Source organism: Bombina bombina, chromosome 7 (assembly GCF_027579735.1).
Source record: "Bombina bombina isolate aBomBom1 chromosome 7, aBomBom1.pri, whole genome shotgun sequence".
NCBI classification, from domain to species: domain Eukaryota; kingdom Metazoa; phylum Chordata; class Amphibia; order Anura; family Bombinatoridae; genus Bombina; species Bombina bombina.
Genome location: NC_069505.1, coordinates 194,527,219 through 194,546,174, shown reverse-complemented (window position 1 = coordinate 194,546,174; position 18,956 = coordinate 194,527,219). Strand labels below are relative to the sequence as shown.

The 18,956-nt window shown below is 42.3% G+C and overlaps 1 protein-coding gene across 1 annotated transcript in view; it reads left to right on the top strand.

The window, feature by feature from the left end:
• Nucleotides 1–18,956, top strand: part of PDHX (pyruvate dehydrogenase complex component X) — a 419,248-nt gene that overhangs the window by 57,852 nt on the left and 342,440 nt on the right. The window lies entirely within an intron of this gene.

Sequence of the window (18,956 nt, the reverse complement as noted above, 5' to 3'; positions counted from 1 at the left end):
GGAAGAAATACCAGATAAGCAGTCGCTGACATGAGAAAGGACAGAGGGAGAGAGAGCAGGGGTGGAGAGGTAGATCTGGGTGTCATCAGTATTTAGGTGATATTTGAAGCCATAACTGTTGATTATGTTACCCAGTGAAAAAGTATAAATGGAGAAGAGTAGAGGACCCAGAAAAGATCCTTGAGGTACTCCAACAGACAGAGGCATTAGAAAGGAGTCGTTGCTGGCAAATGACACAGAAAAAGACCTGTGAGAAAGATAGGAGTGAATCCAGGAAAGAGCAGTGTCACAGAGGCCAAAAGAGCTAAGGGTCTGTAGGAGGAGGGGGTGGTCAACTGTGTCGAAGGCAGCTGAGAGGTCAAGTAAGATGAGTATAGAGTAGTGGCCAATATTTTTAGCAGAGAGAAGATCATTAGTAACCTTGGTAATTACAGCCTCAGTTGAGTGTTTGGGGTGGAATCCAGATTGCAGGGGGTCAAGCAAAGAGTTGGTGGACAGGAAGTGGGTTAGGCGATTGTAAACTAGTTTTTCAAGGAGTTTTGATGTTAGTGGAAGCAGTTATATGGGGCGGTAGCTTTCAGGAGAATTAGGGTTGAGGGAGGGGTTTTTCGAGTATGGGAGTGACTTTTGCGTGTTTGAAAGAAGATGGGAATGTGCCGGTAGAGAGAGAGAGGTTGAAGATGTGAGGGTGGAAGACAGGGAGGGTATTAGATGGGAAGGGATAGGGTCAAGCGGGCAGGTAGTGAGGCGTGAGGAAGATAGTAAGGCAGAAACTCCATTCTCAGTGGCTGGATGGAAGATGCAGAGGGTGGCAGAGGGATTAACTGGGCCTATTGTTTGAATATTGCAGGTTGGTATTGGGATGTTGCTTCGGATAGTACGTGTTTTGTTTAAAAAGTAGTCTGCCAGGACTTGAGCCCTAAAGACAGATGGGGGGGGTGGAGCAGGTGGGTAGAGGAGAGAGTTAAAGGTGGAGAAGAGTCGTTTAGAGTTTGAGGAAAGAGTAGATATGATAGAAGAGAAGTAGGTTTGTTTGGCTAAGTGAAGGGCAGAAGTGTATGAATGAAGAATTAACTTAGTGTACTTTAAAAAAAAAAAACTTAAAAATTTAAATTAAATAGCAAAAATATCCGATGTCAGATATACAGCTTACAACTAGTAAGGCCAGTGTGAAATATAATGTATATTGTGTGATAGAACTCGCAGATCAAGCTCTCAGTATACACGTTAGTGTAACACATCCTGTTGGTATCAGTAACAACAAGTATTGTGTGACGGGAGCACAAATTTCACATGGTATCAGTAGCGATATGTCTGACAGCAGGACGTGTTACACTAAGTATTGTGTGACGGGAGCACAAAGATCACATGGTATCAGTAGAGATATAACCTAGAGAAAGAACAATGATATACAGCGCTAAGTGTTTAAAACGGATCCAAGCCACTCCCTGACCACCTCTCCAAAGTGGCCACAATAAAACAGAAAAAAATGAGGAGATGAGAGGGCGCTAAAGCAAGAAAAAAATACCACACTTAATCTCTAATAAAAATTTAATAAAGTAAAAAATAACAAATATAGAACATGAATTTTGTGATTACTAGAGCTGCAACAACTAATCGCCATAATCGATAATAATCGATTATGAAAATAGTTGTCAACGAATCTCATAATCGATTAATCGGTTTGCAATTAGTTGGTCTGTGCACAACACCAGCTGCTTCACTCCAATGAACTCCTGCATATGGTATTGTGTTTTATGGTTATGTCCTTATCCTAAAGGACGTCTACAGACGTCTACTTTTCACGTTTTCAGGACAGTATACGTTTACAACTACTCCTGGCTTATGTGCAACCCAGATATAATAGTCATCATTTGGATTGTTTTTATTAAATCTGGTGATTTGGAACTATGCTTTTCATGATATAGTGCCAAGCTTGTTGTTTACACCTTGCCCCTAGATTGATGGGAGTTATTTAAATTGATGTGCACTATTATCTGTTTGCACAATTATTAGCGTATTGCTTGCTATTGCTGATTATATGTACTGTATAAATAAATGTGTAAGGCTTTGTCCTGTTATTGATATAGCGCTTTTTTTTTTTTTTTTATATTTTTATTAAATTGTGATAATATGTACTAGAGTCAACCTTTATAAGTATAGATATTTCCCCTAACCTTATAGCTGGTTATTTACCATTGCATATAGATATTCAAGACATTTTTATGTTAGAATGAAGTCAAGGGTTTCTTTATTGAGAGGCCCCTTGCCAAGGTAGAAAACACTTAGCATTGGTGAAGAGCTAACAATGATAAATATCCCACTTTGGTGAAATTGGCAAAACCCTACTTATACACCTCAACAGCCTTTTCTCTGCTGCAGGAAATATAGCTGCAAACAGAGAACCAGCCTTAACCAGAAGCATGTGGACAGGTTGAGATGTTTGCATTTCAAGGCAAAGTTTCTGAAAGAGTGAATAACAGAATGTTATTAACAGTGATAGCCTAACTCTTTCTAGTTCTACCTCTTTTCAAACAGTTTGTGTTTTTTTTGTATAATTATAAAACTGTGCTCTGCTGCTTAAAAATTGAAGAAACAGTTGTGTTAATGTAAAGTTTTAGTCTGAAGTTTATATTTGTAACACTCAGTATGTGGATTTTATTTAAAACATAGAAAATTATTATTGATTCTCTTTTTATCCGATTAGTCGATTAATCGAAAAAATAATCGGCCGATTAATCGATTATGAAAATAATCGTTAGTTGCAGCCCTAGTGATTACTAATATAAAGTTAAAGGGACGTCTCCCTATAACAAGAGTTAAGCAAATACAAGTTAATGAATGTCTAATATGATTGCTAGAATACCAACAATAAAAAATACAAAGTCTAAAAATTACATAAATTCATCTGTAAAAAATAAGAATACATATATATTATGACAAAAAGTCCATGGATAATATTATATTAATCGATGATGTGCAATATAGAAGAAACAGTTCGTATTTCACACTATCTGAGTGTGCAACTCTGTTGCTATATTATAGTGAGTCTATCGACATATGGCTGTGATCCAAAGATTATATTATCAATGTTTCAAATCTGGTTTTGGCAACTTTGTTGCAACACAAGAGTGAATCTGCCACTGAGGTTGTAGAATAATAATCCACCTTACATAGAATGAATGTTGGCACTTAGAGGGTGTTATGAGAAAAGTCTTATATTAAGTAGCCAATCTTGTGTGAAAAAAGAAACGCTCCAGGGCGTCTTACCATGAAATTTCGTCAGCTGATAACAAGCCGCTCAGCGTGCATTGAGGGCGGTTCCTCCACAGTGAGTATGCAGGGTTCAGAGCTTGGTTGAGCTATACCACTGACCATGTAAGTTAGTTCCCAAAGTTAGCACTTCACCTTGAAACTGCCGCTATCAACGGCTCACAGACCAAACCGGAGGGTCTGCAGCAGCAGGAGTGATGGTGTTTGTAAATCCCGCACTTAGCATATATCACGCGCGGTTTAAAGAACTAGGTACCTAGTATGCGTTGATCTATACAGGTCAAGCAACTCTTGATAAAGTGCTAAGACGGGTGAAACGCGTAGGAGAGTTGCTTGTTCTGTATAGAGCAACGCTTACTAGGTAAGACTTTTCTCATAACACCCTCTAAGTGCCAACATTCATTCTATGTAAGGTGGATTATTATTCTACAACCTCAGTGGCAGATTCATTCTTGTGTTGCAACAAAGTTGCCAAAACCAGATTTGAAACATTGATAATATAATCTTTGGATCACAGCCATATGTCGATAGACTCACTATAATATAGCAACAGAGTTGCACACTCAGATAGTGTGAAATACGAACTGTTTCTTCTATATTGCACATCATTGATTTTTATATTATCCATGGACTTTTTGTTATAATATATATGTATTCTTATTTTTTACGGATGAATTTATGTAATTTTTAGACTTTGTATTTTTTATTTTTTTATTAGTGGTATTCTAGCAATCATATTAGACATTCATTAACTTGTATTTGCTTAACTCTTGTTATAGGGAGACATCCCTTTAACTTTATATTAGTAATCACAAAATTCATGTTCTATATTTGTTTTTATTTTTTACTTTATTAAATTTTTATTACAGATTGTGTGTGTTATTCTTGCTTTAGCGCCCTCTCCTCATTTTTATCACTAGAGATATGTCTGAAAGCAGGACGTGTTACACTAAGTATTGTGTGACGGGAGCACAAAGGTCACATGGTACCAGTAACGGTATGTTTGACATGAGACGTGTTACACTAAGGTTATTGTGTGATGGGAACCCAAAGATCACATGATATCAGCAACGGTATGTCTGATAACGGGATGTGTTACACTGGAGGCCAAAACGAACATCTGGTGTTGCCATGTTCCTTGTTCAGAGAATAATTGCCTGGTATTTCGGGGCTGGACTGATCTTAAGTGAGATCAGACTGATGTACTTCAGGAAAGTTCTCCTCTGTGAAAAGCACAATTGGACTAAAAGAGTCTGCTTCTATGTGGTAACTCACCATAGAACAAGCTACAGAGTTGTTTATTTCTGGTAAAGCGCTTCTCTTTCTGTATACGATTGCTACTTATGCTGTGTATGGGTTGACATGCGTTTGCTACTTATACTGCGTAAGGGATGAGGCACGTTTGCTACTTATGCTGCGTAAGGGATGAGGCACGTTTGCTCCTTAAGCTGGGTATGGGATGAGGCACATTTGCTACTTATGCTGCGTATGGGATGAGGCACGTTTGCTACTTATGCTGCGTATGGGACGAGGCACGTTTGCTACTTATACTGCGTATTGGATGAGGCACGTTTGCTCCTTATGCTGTGTAAGGGATGAGGCATGTTTGCTCCTTATGCTGTGTAAGGGATGAGGCTCGTTTGCTCCTTATGCTACGTAAGGGATGAGGCACATTTGCTACTTATGCTGCGTATGGGATGAGGCACGTTTGCTACTTATGCTGCGTATGGGATGAGGCACGTTTGCTTCTTATACTGCGGATTGGATGAGGCACGTTTGCTCCTTATGCTGTGTAAGGGATGAGGCACGTTTGCTCCTTATGCTGCGTAAGGGATGAGGCTCGTTTGCTCCTTATGCTACGTAAGGGATGAGGCACATTTGCTCATCCCTTCATGGCAAAGATAATTTATTTATGCAGAAACGGGGAACTGCCATGGGATCCAATGTCGCCTCTACCTACGCCAATATATACATGAACCAATTTGAAGAAAAATTTGTGTTTTGAAAATGAGTTGTTTTTACTATAAGACGCCACTTGGTGGCGCTATATAGACGACATCTTTTGTGTGTGGTGGGGCGACATTGGGTCCCTGGAGAATTTTGTATCGACTCTTAATGCTGCTACGTCACATATTAAGTTCACTTTGACACGTAGTGAAATATCTGTCCCTTTTTTAGGTACGCTAGTATATAAGGAAGTAAATGTTTTAAAAACAGATTTATATACCAAGGAAACAGATTGTAACAGTTTGTTGCATTTTACTAGTGCTCACCCTGAGACCCTATTAAAGTCCCTCCCATACAGTCAATTGTTGAGTGAGACGGATTGTCCAAGATGACAGCTTAATACAAGTTAAATTAAGTGAGATGGGACATAAATTCATTGAAAGGGGGTTATCCTAAGGGCAATATTCAGGAAACTATTAAAAAAAGTCCATTAAATTCCCAGAGTAGAGGTATTGAGACCTATAATAAGAGAATGGAAGAATCAAAAACAAGATAGAATGGCTTTTGTTTCCGAATATAATGTGTTGAGTAAATGGATCTCAGGGATTGTGAGGAAACACTGGTACATACTAAGGGATTGCAATCCACAAAATGAGGTCTTTAAGAATTAACCTCTCTCAGCATACAAAAGGTCTTGTAATATTAAGGATAGACTGGTGAGTGCTTAAGTAGCTACCTGCAAAAGGGATAATACAGGATACATTACATATAAAAGAAATGGTTGTTTCCCGTGTTTATCCTGTTCAAATTGTAATAGCATGATTAAAGGGGACACGTTTGCATATCCCTTGACAGGTCAGAAATTTAAAAGGACATTAAACACTTTGAGATGGTAATATAAAATGATAAATTGTATATATAAAACAGCTCTGCAATATGCTTTCATTATTTATTTTGTCATCTTTGCCTGTAATTCCATTCTGAAATTGTGAGCTTTTCAGTTCCTGTTAGAAATGGAAGTGCAGAACATTGTTATATTCCACACAGCCATTGGCTGCACACTCTAGTGACCCATTTATAACTGACCCTAATTGGCCACAGCAGACAAGGTAACATAAGTTATAACATGGCAGCTCCCAGTGTTTTATAGACACTAAAACTTTACACTTATTTTGTCACTTTTTAAACAACTAATGAAACTTTAAAAAATACATCTACATGTTAGTCATGGACTAATCTTTTCTTTGAATGCATCGTTCTATCTAGCACTTATTTAGTGTTTAATGTCCCTTTAAAATTTCTGGATTCCACACATGTAACACTACTTTATATTTTATTTTTAATTAAATGTCCGTGTGGGATTATTTACTTAGGCGAGACGACCCAGAGGGTGAGGGACAGGATAATACAGCACAAATCGGCATTAAGACGGAAAGATAAGGAAGCTCTGATGGTTCATCATTTTGTTGAAGCTGGTCATTCTGTCTCTCAACTCGGGTTTCAAATTATTGAACATGTTGCCCCCTTAAGAAGGGGCGGTAATAGAGATTTATATCTTAAGAGGCAAGAAGCGCACTGGATTTATAAACTAGAGTCTATGTATCCAAAAGGAATGAATAGAGATATGGAGTAGAACTTATTTGTGTAGATATTTGTTGCTGTCTTCTAAGATGTATTGTTTTTATTGTAATTACATTTGACAACACTAGGTGGGGATGTTACATAAGCAATTCTGAAAAATGCATGAAGGAGTTAACAAGAATGTTAATGAGATTGTTAAAAAGTCACCTGGTGTAATGTATAACGGTGAACATTATTGGTATTACCTGTTATGACATGAATAAGGGCAGAAGGCCCTTTTTACCTTTGTTTCTTGGGGTTGCAGACCCCTGCAGCTTACACATGAGTAAAAAGGAAAGTTGATATTGACTGTTTGCTACTTTTGCTGCGTAAGGGGTGAGCACGTTTGCTACTTATGCTGTGTAAGGGGTGAGCATGTTTGCTACTTATGCTGCGTAAGGAGTGAGCACGTTTGCTACTTATGCTGCGTAAGGGGTGAGCACGTTTGATACTTTTGCTGTGTAAGGAGTGAGCACGTTTGCTACTTATGCTGTGTAAGGGGTGAGCATGTTTGCTACTTATGCTGCGTAAGGAGTGAGCACGTTTGCTACTTATGCTGTGTAAGGGGTGAGCACGTTTGCTACTTATGCTGTGTAAGGGGTGAGCACGTTTGCTACTTATGCTGCGTAAGGGGTGAGCACGTTTGCTACTTATGCTGCGTAAGGAGTGAGCACGTTTGCTACTTATGCTGCGTAAGGAGTGAGCACGTTTGCTACTTATGCTGCGTAAGGGGTGAGCACGTTTGCTACTTATGCTGCGTAAGGAGTGAGCATGTTTGCTACTTATGCTGCGTAAGGGGTGAGCACGTTTGCTACTTTTGCTGTGTAAGGGGTGAGCACGTTTGCTACTTATGCTGCGTAAGGGGTGAGCACGTTTGCTACTTATGCTGCGTAAGGGATGAGGATGTTTGCTACTTATGCTGCGTAAGGGATGAGCACGTTTGCTACTTATGCTGCATAAGGGATGAGCACGTTTGCTACTTATGCTGCGTAAGGGATGAGGACGTTTGCTACTTTTGCTGCGTAAGGGATGAGCACGTTTGCTACTTATGCTGCGTAAGGGATGAGCACGTTTGCTACTTATGCTGCGTAAGGGATGAGGACGTTTGCTACTTTTGCTGCGTAAGGGATGAGGACGTTTGCTACTTTTGCTGCGTAAGGGATGAGGACGTTTGCTACTTATGCTGCGTAAGGGATGAGGACGTTTGCTACTTATGCTGCGTAAGGGATGAGGACGTTTGCTACTTATGCTGCGTAAGGGATGAGCACGTTTGCTACTTATGCTGCGTAAGGGATGAGCACGTTTGCTACTTATGCTGCGTAAGGGATGAGGACGTTGGCTACTTATGCTGCGTAAGGGATGAGGACGTTTGCTACTTATGCTGCGTAAGGGATGAGCACGTTTGCTACTTTTGCTGCGTAAGGGATGAGCACGTTTGCTACTTTTGCTGCGTAAGGGATGAGCACGTTTGCTACTTATGCTGCGTAAGGGATGAGCACGTTTGCTACTTATACTGCGTAAGGGATGAGCACGTTTGCTACTTATGCTGCGTAAAGGATGAGCACGTTTGCTACTTATGCTGCGTAAGGGATGAGCACGTTTGCTACTTATGCTGCCTAAGGGATGAGCATGTTTGCTACTTATGCTGCATAAGGGATGAGCACGTTTGCTACTTATGCTGTGTATGGGTTAAGGCGCGTTTGCTACTTATACTGCGTAGGGGATGGGGTGTGTTTAGTATGAGTGTATTTTTGCATACAGTTATACCATAAGACACGCTTGCTCACCATACTGCTGACATGTTTATTATGAGTTTATTTTTATATACAGTTATACCATAAGACACGCTCACTCACCGTACTGCTGATTTGTAAGCATTGCTGTTAGCAGAAACCATTCACTCTTTCATAGTAGACTGACCCTGCAAGTATTATGTGCCACCAGAAGAGGGCACTGCAACACAACTCACATATTATTTTTCTAAATAGAGCTGTTTAACATCTTCATTTATAAATAAAATACTCATCTTCCCATGCACAGAAATAGTAACTGATTGCAGTTTGTTTCATCCAATGAAGACAATATAAACTGCAATATCTAAGGGGACAGATGTTTATCATTCATATGTTATAGCGAATCTGAATATACGTTGTCTTGTATCAAGGTATTTTTATAAACCCTAATACATATTAAATGTTCCTATTTTTTAGATGCAAAAATGTCAATTTATGCAACATAATATGATAAATAAACATCCTGTACATGAACACCCAGTGCAGCACTAACACACGGGACTTGGTGCACATCTCATGCCCTGGGCGGAACTCAGATGGGACAGGGTGTGCACATTTCATGCCCTGGGCGGTACTCAGATGGGACAGGGTGTGCACATTTCATGCCCTGGGCGGTACTCAGATGGGACAGGGTGTGCACATCTCATGACCTGGGCGGCACTCGGATGGGACAGGGTGTGCACATCTCATGACCTGGGTACCTCTCAGATGGGACAGGGTGTGCACATCTAATGATCTCATGACCTAGCGGTACTCAGATGGGACTGGGTGTGCACATCTCATGTCCTGGGCGGTACTCAGATGGGACAGGGTGTGCACATCTCATGACCTGGGTACCTCTCAGATGGGACTGGGTGTGCACATCTCATGACCTGGGCGGCACTCAGATGGGACAGGGTGTGCACATCTCATGACCTGGGCGGTACTCAGATGGGACAGGGTGTGCACTTCTCATAACCTGGGCGTTACTCAGATGGGACAGGGTGTGCACATCTAATGACCTGGGCGGCACTCAAATGGGACAGGGTGTGCACATCTAATGATCTGGGCGGCACTCAGATGGGACAGGGTGTGCACATCTCATGACCTGTGCGGTACTCAGATGGGACAGGGTGTGCACATCTCATGACCTGGGCGGTACTCAGATGAGACAGGGTGTGCACATCTCATGACCTGGGCGGTACTCAGATGGGACAGGGTGTGCACATCTCATGACCTGGGCGGCACTCAGATGGGACAGGGTGTGCACATCTAATGACCTGGGCGGCACTCAAATGGGACAGGGTGTGCACATCTAATGATCTGGGCGGCACTCAGATGGGACAGGGTGTGCACATCTCATGACCTGGGTGGTACTCAGATGGGACAGGGTGTGCACATCTCATGACCTGGGCGGTACTCAGATGGGACAGGGTGTGCACATCTCATGACCTGGGCGGCACTCAAATGGGACAGGGTGTGCACATCTCATGACCTGGCGGTACTCGGATGGGACAGGGTGTGCACATCTCATCAGGGCCGTCTTTAATACTGACTGGGCCCTGGGCAAACATTTCCTTGGGCCCCCCCCCCCCCGTCCATGCAATTTCGCTCTCCACCCCAACACCCCAAAAAACAACTAAATCAATTTTTTTAATTTTATTTTTTTAAAATAATTTGCCCAGCAGTGGATCATCCACTGTTGGGCTAATCATTTTCAAAAAAATATTAAATAAATTGCAATATGTGAAACTGGACCTAAGCAGTACTAATAAGTAAATAAATATATAAATTCCTCCACTGTGGATTACTTTAAAATATTTACTAATTAATTAAACGTTGGTTTTTAATTTATTTATACATTTGTTTAAGTACATAAATATTTAATGCAATGCACTGCATTGCATAGTAAAAATCAGTGTCGGACCTAATGTCTACAGGGCCCTGGTGCAAGAATGTTGGGCCCCCCTAAAAGCATCTCACCAGTTTTGGGATATTCACTACATATTTATTGTTTAGACAGCCACTGTACAGCAAAATTACCACTTTCATGAATACCAAGGGAATGCTACCAAACTCCCCTAACCCATAAACACACACAATCTCCAGAGCATACACATATACATGTACACACAAACACACACTACAGAGCACACACAAATTTATGTACACACTCCAATATATAATCCAATATTAAAAATACAATGTATGTGTGCCTCAAGACGGAAGAGAGCAGTGTCTGCAGCTGCACAGATGTTCAAATCCTCACATGCCTGCCGCTCCAGCTTTCTGCTGCATGCGCCTACAGTATGCCCTACCCTGAATAATCCCCACCACCAGAGCAGTTACCTGGTAACAGTGGTAACCCCAGCAGAACCTTTTCTTATACAGTATGATTGGTTGGATGCCGAGTCAGGGCTTAGCATTCAGTGCTGCACAGTGCACACCTAAAACAAGCACATGGCACTAGCTTGGCATGTCACATGATCCCAGCTCAGTCTGGCACAGTTTCCCACAAATAAATATAAGCAGAGAACTTTTGACTGTGACAGTATTAGGACTGACATCAGCAGTCTGGCATGAACCAAAAAAAAAAAAAAAGTTATTGATAAGATATTGAAATTGCCGAATGGAAGGGTTACCAAAGAGAATATTCAGAGTCAAAAGAACCCTGACAGGATGGTGTTTGTTTCAGAGTATAATGCCTGTAGCCCGAGATTTAAAAAAAATAACAAGGAAACATTGGCACATCCTGAGTGATTGCAATCCAGAAGTGAAAGCTTTTAAGCAGCCACTCTATGCCTGCCTATACTAGACTTCCCAGCTTAAGAGACAACATAATTAGAGCTGACGTGGGAAGTAAAAAGAAATGCAGACAGGGTTTTATTACCTCAGAGAATAACGGCTGTTTTCCTTGTCTTATTTGTTCAAATTGTAACAATATGACTAAGGGTGATACATTCACCCACCCCCTCACAGGACAGAAGTTTAGGATTAAAGGGTATTATAACTGTAATACCTTTTTCTCCAACATAGGTGTGTCCGGTCCACGGCGTCATCCTTACTTGTGGGATATTCTCTTCCCCAACAGGAAATGGCAAAGAGCCCAGCAAAGCTGGTCACATGATCCCTCCTAGGCTCCGCCTTCCCCAGTCATTCTCTTTGCCGTTGTACAGGCAACATCTCCATGGAGATGGCTTAGAGTTTTTTGGTGTTTAACTGTAGTTTTTATTATTCAATCAAGAGTTTGTTATTTTAAAATAGTGCTGGTATGTACTATTTACTCTGAAACAGAAAAGAGATGAAGATTTCTGTTTGTAAGAGGAAAATGATTTTAGCAACCGTTACTAAAATCGATGGCTGTTTCCACACAGGACTGTTGAGAGGAATTAACTTCAGTTGGGGGAAACAGTGAGCAGACTTTTGCTGCTTGAGGTATGACACATTTCTAACAAGACGATGTAATGCTGGAAGCTGTCATTTTCCCTATGGGATCCGGTAAGCCATTTTTATTACATAAAGAAAAAAAGGGCTTCACAAGGGCTTTTAAGACTGTAGACATTTTCTGGGCTAAAACGATTGATATATAAGCATATTTTATACTTCATAGCTTTGAGGAATTATTTTATTCTTGGGAATTATGTAAAATAACCGGCAGGCACTGTATTGGACACCTTATTCTCTAGGGGCTTTCCCTAATCATAGGCAGAGCCTCATTTTCGCGCCTCTATTGCGCACTTGTTTTTGGGAAGCATGACATGCAGATGCATGTGTGAGGAGCTCTGATACATAGAAAAGACTTTCTGAAGGCGTCATTTGGTATCGTATTCCCCTTTGGGGTTGGTTGGGTCTCAGCAAAGCAGATACCAGGGACTGTAAAGGGGTTAAATATAAAAACGGCTCCGGTTCCGTTATTTTAAGGGTTAAAGCTTTCAAATTTGGTGTGCAATACTTTTAAGGCTTTAAGACACTGTGGTGAAATTTTGGTGAATTTTGAACAATTCCTTCATACTTTTTCACATTTGCAGTAATAGTGTATTCAGTTTAAAATTTAAAGTGACAGTAACGGTTTTATTTTAAAACGTTTTTTGTACTTTGTTATCAAGTTTATGCCTGTTTAACATGTCTGAACTACCAGATAGACTGTGTTCTGTATGTGGGGAAGCCAAGGTTCCTTCTCATTTAAATAGATGTGATTTATGTGACACAAAATTTAGAGAAAATGATGCCCAAGATGATTCCTCAAGTGAGGGGAGTAAGCATGGTACTGCATCATCCCCTCCTTCGTCTACACCAGTCTTGCCCACACAGGAGGCCCCTAGTACATCTAGTGCGCCAATACTCCTTACTATGCAACAATTAACGGCTGTAATGGATAATTCTATCAAAAACATTTTAGCCAAAATGCCCACTTATCAGCGAAAGCGCGACTGCTCTGTTTTAGAAAATACTGAAGAGCATGAGGACGCTGATGATATTGGTTCTGAAGTGCCCCTACACCAGTCTGAGGGGGCCAGGGAGGTTTTGTCTGAGGGAGAAATTTCAGATTCAGGGAAAATTTCTCAACAAGCTGAACCTGATGTGATTACATTTAAATTTAAATTGGAACATCTCCGCGCCCTGCTTAAGGAGGTGTTATCTACTCTGGATGATTGTGAGAATTTGGTCATTCCAGAGAAATTATGTAAAATGGACAAGTTCCTAGAGGTCCCGGGGCCCCCCGAAGCTTTTCCTATACCCAAGCGGGTGGCGGACATTGTAAATAAAGAATGGGAAAGGCCCGGCATACCTTTCGTCCCTCCCCCTATATTTAAGAAATTGTTTCCTATGGTCGACCCCAGAAAGGACTTATGGCAGACAGTCCCCAAGGTCGAGGGGGCGGTTTCTACTCCAAACAAACGCACCACTATACCCATAGAAGATAGTTGTGCTTTCAAAGATCCTATGGATAAAAAATTAGAGGGTTTGCTTAAAAAGATGTTTGTTCAGCAAGGTTACCTTCTACAACCAATTTCATGCATTGTTCCTGTCACTACAGCAGCGTGTTTCTGGTTCGATGAACTAGAAAAGGCGCTCAATAAAGATTCTTCTTATGAGGAGATTTTGGGCAGAATTCATGCTCTCAAATTGGCTAACTCTTTCACCCTAGACGCCACTTTGCAATTGGCTAGATTAGCGGCGAAAAATTCTGGGTTTGCTATTGTGGCGCGCAGAGCGCTTTGGCTAAAATCTTGGTCAGCGGATGCGTCTTCCAAGAACAAATTGCTTAACATTCCTTTCAAGGGGAAAACGCTGTTTGGCCCTGACTTGAAAGAGATTATTTCTGATATCACTGGGGGCAAGGGCCACGCCCTTCCTCAGGATAGGTCTTTCAAGGCCAAAAATAAACCTAATTTTCGTCCCTTTCGCAGAAACGGACCAGCCCCAAGTGCTACGTCCTCTAAGCAAGAGGGTAATACTTCTCAAGCCAAGCCAGCCTGGAGGCCAATGCAAGGCTGGAACAAAGGTAAGCAGGCCAAGAAACCTGCCACTGCTACCAAGACAGCATGAGATGTTGGCCCCCGATCCGGGACCGGATCTGGTGGGGGGCAGACTCTCTCTCTTCGCTCAGGCTTGGGCAAGAGATGTTCTGGATCCTTGGGCGCTAGAAATAGTCTCCCAAGGTTATCTTCTGGAATTCAAGGGGCTTCCCCCAAGGGGGAGGTTCCACAGGTCTCAATTGTCTTCAGACCACATAAAAAAACAGGCATTCTTACATTGTGTAGAAGACCTGTTAAAAATGGGAGTGATTCATCCTGTTCCATTAGGAGAACAAGGGATGGGGTTCTACTCCAATCTGTTCGTAGTTCCCAAAAAAGAGGGAACATTCAGACCAATCTTAGATCTCAAGATCCTAAACAAGTTTCTCAAGGTTCCATCGTTCAAAATGGAAACCATTCGAACAATTCTTCCTTCCATCCAGGAAGGTCAATTCATGACCACGGTGGATTTAAAGGATGCGTATCTACATATTCCTATCCACAAGGAACATCATCGGTTCCTAAGGTTCGCATTTCTGGACAAGCATTACCAGTTTGTGGCACTTCCGTTCGGATTAGCCACTGCTCCAAGAATTTTCACAAAGGTACTAGGGTCCCTTCTAGCGGTGCTAAGACCAAGGGGCATTGCAGTAGTACCTGACTTGGACGACATACTGATTCAAGCGTCGTCCCTTCCACAAGCAAAGGCTCACACGGACATTGTCCTGGCCTTTCTCAGATCTCACGGGTGGAAAGTGAACGTAGAAAAAAGTTCTCTATCTCCGTCAACAAGGGTTCCCTTCTTGGGAACAATAATAGACTCCTTAGAAATGAGGATTTTTCTGACAGAGGCCAGAAAATCAAAACTTCTCAACCCTTGTCAAATACTTCATTCTGTTCCTCTTCCTTCCATAGCGCAGTGCATGGAAGTAATAGGTTTGATGGTAGCGGCAATGGACATAGTTCCTTTTGCGCGAATTCATCTAAGACCATTACAACTGTGCATGCTCAGTCAGTGGAATGGGGACTATACAGACTTGTCTCCGACGATACAAGTAGATCAGAGGACCAGAGATTCACTCCGTTGGTGGCTGTCCCTGGCCAACCTGTCACAGGGGATGAGCTTCCGCAGACCAGAGTGGGTCATTGTCACGACCGACGCCAGTCTGGTGGGCTGGGGCGCGGTCTGGGGACCCCTGAAAGCTCAGGGTCTTTGGTCTCGGGAAGAATCTCTTCTCCCGATAAATATTCTGGAACTGAGAGCGATATTCAATGCTCTCAAGGCTTGGCCTCAGCTAGCAAAGGCCAAGTTCATACGGTTTCAATCAGACAACATGACGACTGTTGCGTACATCAACCATCAGGGGGGAACAAGGAGTTCACTGGCGATGGAAGAAGTGACCAAAATCATTCAATGGGCGGAGACTCACTCCTGCCACTTGTCTGCAATCCACATCCCAGGAGTGGAAAATTGGGAAGCGGATTTTCTGAGTCGTCAGACATTTCATCCGGGGGAGTGGGAACTCCATCCGGAAATCTTTGCCCAAATTACTCAATTGTGGGGCATTCCAGACATGGATCTGATGGCCTCTCGTCAGAACTTCAAGGTTCCTTGCTACGGGTCCAGATCCAGGGATCCCAAGGCGACTCTAGTAGATGCACTAGTAGCACCTTGGACCTTCAAACTAGCTTATGTATTCCCGCCGTTTCCTCTCATCCCCAGGCTGGTAGCCAGGATCAATCAGGAGAGGGCATCGGTGATCTTGATAGCTCCTGCGTGGCCACGCAGGACTTGGTATGCAGACCTGGTGAATATGTCATCGGCTCCACCATGGAAGCTACCTTTGAGACGAGACCTTCTTGTTCAAGGTCCGTTCGAACATCCAAATCTGGTCTCACTCCAACTGACTGCTTGGAGATTGAACGCTTGATCTTATCAAAGCGAGGGTTCTCAGATTCTGTCATTGATACTCTTGTTCAGGCCAGAAAGCCTGTAACTAGAAAAATCTACCACAAAATATGGAAAAAATATATCTGTTGGTGTGAATCTAAAGGATTCCCTTGGGACAAGGTAAAAATTCCTAAGATTCTATCCTTTCTTCAAGAAGGTTTGGAGAAAGGATTATCTGCTAGTTCCTTGAAGGGACAGATTTCTGCCTTGTCTGTGTTACTTCACAAAAAGCTGGCAGCTGTGCCAGATGTTCAAGCCTTTGTTCAGGCTCTGGTTAGAATCAAGCCTGTTTACAAACCTTTGACTCCTCCTTGGAGTCTCAATTTAGTTCTTTCAGTTCTTCAGGGGGTTCCGTTTGAACCCTTACATTCCGTTGATATTAAGTTATTATCTTGGAAAGTTTTGTTTTTGGTTGCAATTTCTTCTGCTAGAAGAGTTTCAGAATTATCTGCTCTGCAGTGTTCTCCTCCTTATCTGGTGTTCCATGCAGATAAGGTGGTTTTGCGTACTAAACCTGGTTTTCTTCCGAAAGTTGTTTCTAACAAAAACATTAACCAGGAGATAGTCGTGCCTTTTTTGTGTCCGAATCCAGTTTCAAAGAAGGAACGTTTGTTGCACAATTTGGATGTAGTTCGTGCTCTAAAATTCTATTTAGATGCTACAAAGGATTTTAGACAAACATCTTCCTTGTTTGTTGTTTATTCTGGTAAAAGGAGAGGTCAAAAAGCAACTTCTACCTCTCTCTCTTTTTGGATTAAAAGCATCATCAGATTGGCTTACGAGACTGCCGGACGGCAGCCTCCTGAAAGAATCACAGCTCATTCCACTAGGGCTGTGGCTTCCACATGGGCCTTCAAGAACGAGGCTTCTGTTGATCAGATATGTAAGGCAGCGACTTGGTCTTCACTGCACACTTTTACTAAATTTTACAAATTTGATACTTTTGCTTCTTCTGAGGCTATTTTTGGGAGAAAGGTTTTGCAAGCCGTGGTGCCTTCCATCTAGGTGACCTGATTTGCTCCCTCCCTTCATCCGTGTCCTAAAGCTTTGGTATTGGTTCCCACAAGTAAGGATGACGCCGTGGACCGGACACACCTATGTTGGAGAAAACAGAATTTATGTTTACCTGATAAATTACTTTCTCCAACGGTGTGTCCGGTCCACGGCCCGCCCTGGTTTTTTAATCAGGTCTGATAATTTATTTTCTTTAACTACAGTCACCACGGTATCATATGATTTCTCCTATGCAAATATTCCTCCTTTACGTCGGTCGAATGACTGGGGAAGGCGGAGCCTAGGAGGGATCATGTGACCAGCTTTGCTGGGCTCTTTGCCATTTCCTGTTGGGGAAGAGAATATCCCACAAGTAAGGATGACGCCGTGGACCGGACACACCGTTGGAGAAAGTAATTTATCAGGTAAACATAAATTCTGTTTTTGTGATTTATTTAAGTGTCCGTGTGGCATAATCTATATTGGCGAGACGACCCAACGGGTCAGGATCCTTCAACATTAATCAAATATTAGGACCAATGATTTGAATGCCCCGGTAGCCTATCATTTTTTGACAAAAAGGTCACACTTTCACAATTAAGATTTCAGGTTAGAGATTATATACCTATTCGTAGACGGGAGGCAGTTACTTCTTTAAAAATGGGAAGCTTTCTGGATTAATCATCTGGACTCGCTAATCCCAAAAGGTATGAATAGGGAACTTGATTTGAGTGTATTTATGTAAATATTGTGATCCAGAGTGAGTACACTAAGGTTATGTGATTTAGAATTTTAGAATCTTAGTTCTTCTCATTGTCTTTAAGTAATCTCTGTTTAAGAACAAATACTATCAACATCTGTGTAGATGTATTTTAATTGTGTTTTTTAATATGATTTTTTTAATATATATGTAGGTGTGGACCACTAGAGTGCAGTGTGTATAAGATTGAACACCAAAGTGTAATTAAAGCAACTAAAGTGTTAATTGAAGAGGTGTGGTCTTACCTGCCTACAGCTATTTAAGTAAGCTTATGTGTAGATATAATACATGAACATGAATAAGGGTGTGTAACCCGAAACGTTGTTCTTTTTGCTTGCTATTTTTTGCTTCCATGTTATGATGGAATAAAGAGCGTTGAAGATTACAAGTGGTGCTGCTGTGTTCCTTATGACCTGGGCGGTAATCGGATGGGACTAGGTGTGCACATCTCATACCATGGGCAGTACTCAGATGGGACTAGGTGTCCACATCTTATGACCTGAGTGGCACTCAGATGGGACAGAATGTGCACATCTCATGCCCTGGGTGGCACTCAGATGGGACAGAATGTGCATATCTCATGCCCTGGGTGGCACTCAGATGGGACAGGGTGTGCACATCTTATTCCCTCGGCGGCACTCGTATGGGACAGGGTGTGCACATCTCATGACCTGGGAGGTATTCAGATGGGACAGGGTGTGTACATCTCATTCCCTGTTTGGCACTCGGATGGGACAGGGTGTGCACATCTCATGACCTGTGCGGTACTCAGATGGGACAGGGTGTGCACATCTCATGACCTGGACGGCACTCAGATGGGACAGGGTGTGCACATCTCATGCCCTGGGTACCTCTCAGATGGGACAGGGTGTGCACATCTCATGCCCTGGGTACCTCTCAGATGGGACAGGGTGTGCACATCTCATGACCTGGGCGGCACTCAGATGGGACAGGGTGTGCACATCTCATGACCTGGGTACCACTCAGATGGGACAGGGTGTGCACATCTCATGACCTGAGCGGCACTCAGAAGGGACAGGGTGTGCACATCTCATGACCTGGGCGGCACTCAGATGGGACAGGGTGTGCACATCTCATGACCTGGGTACCACTCAGAAGGG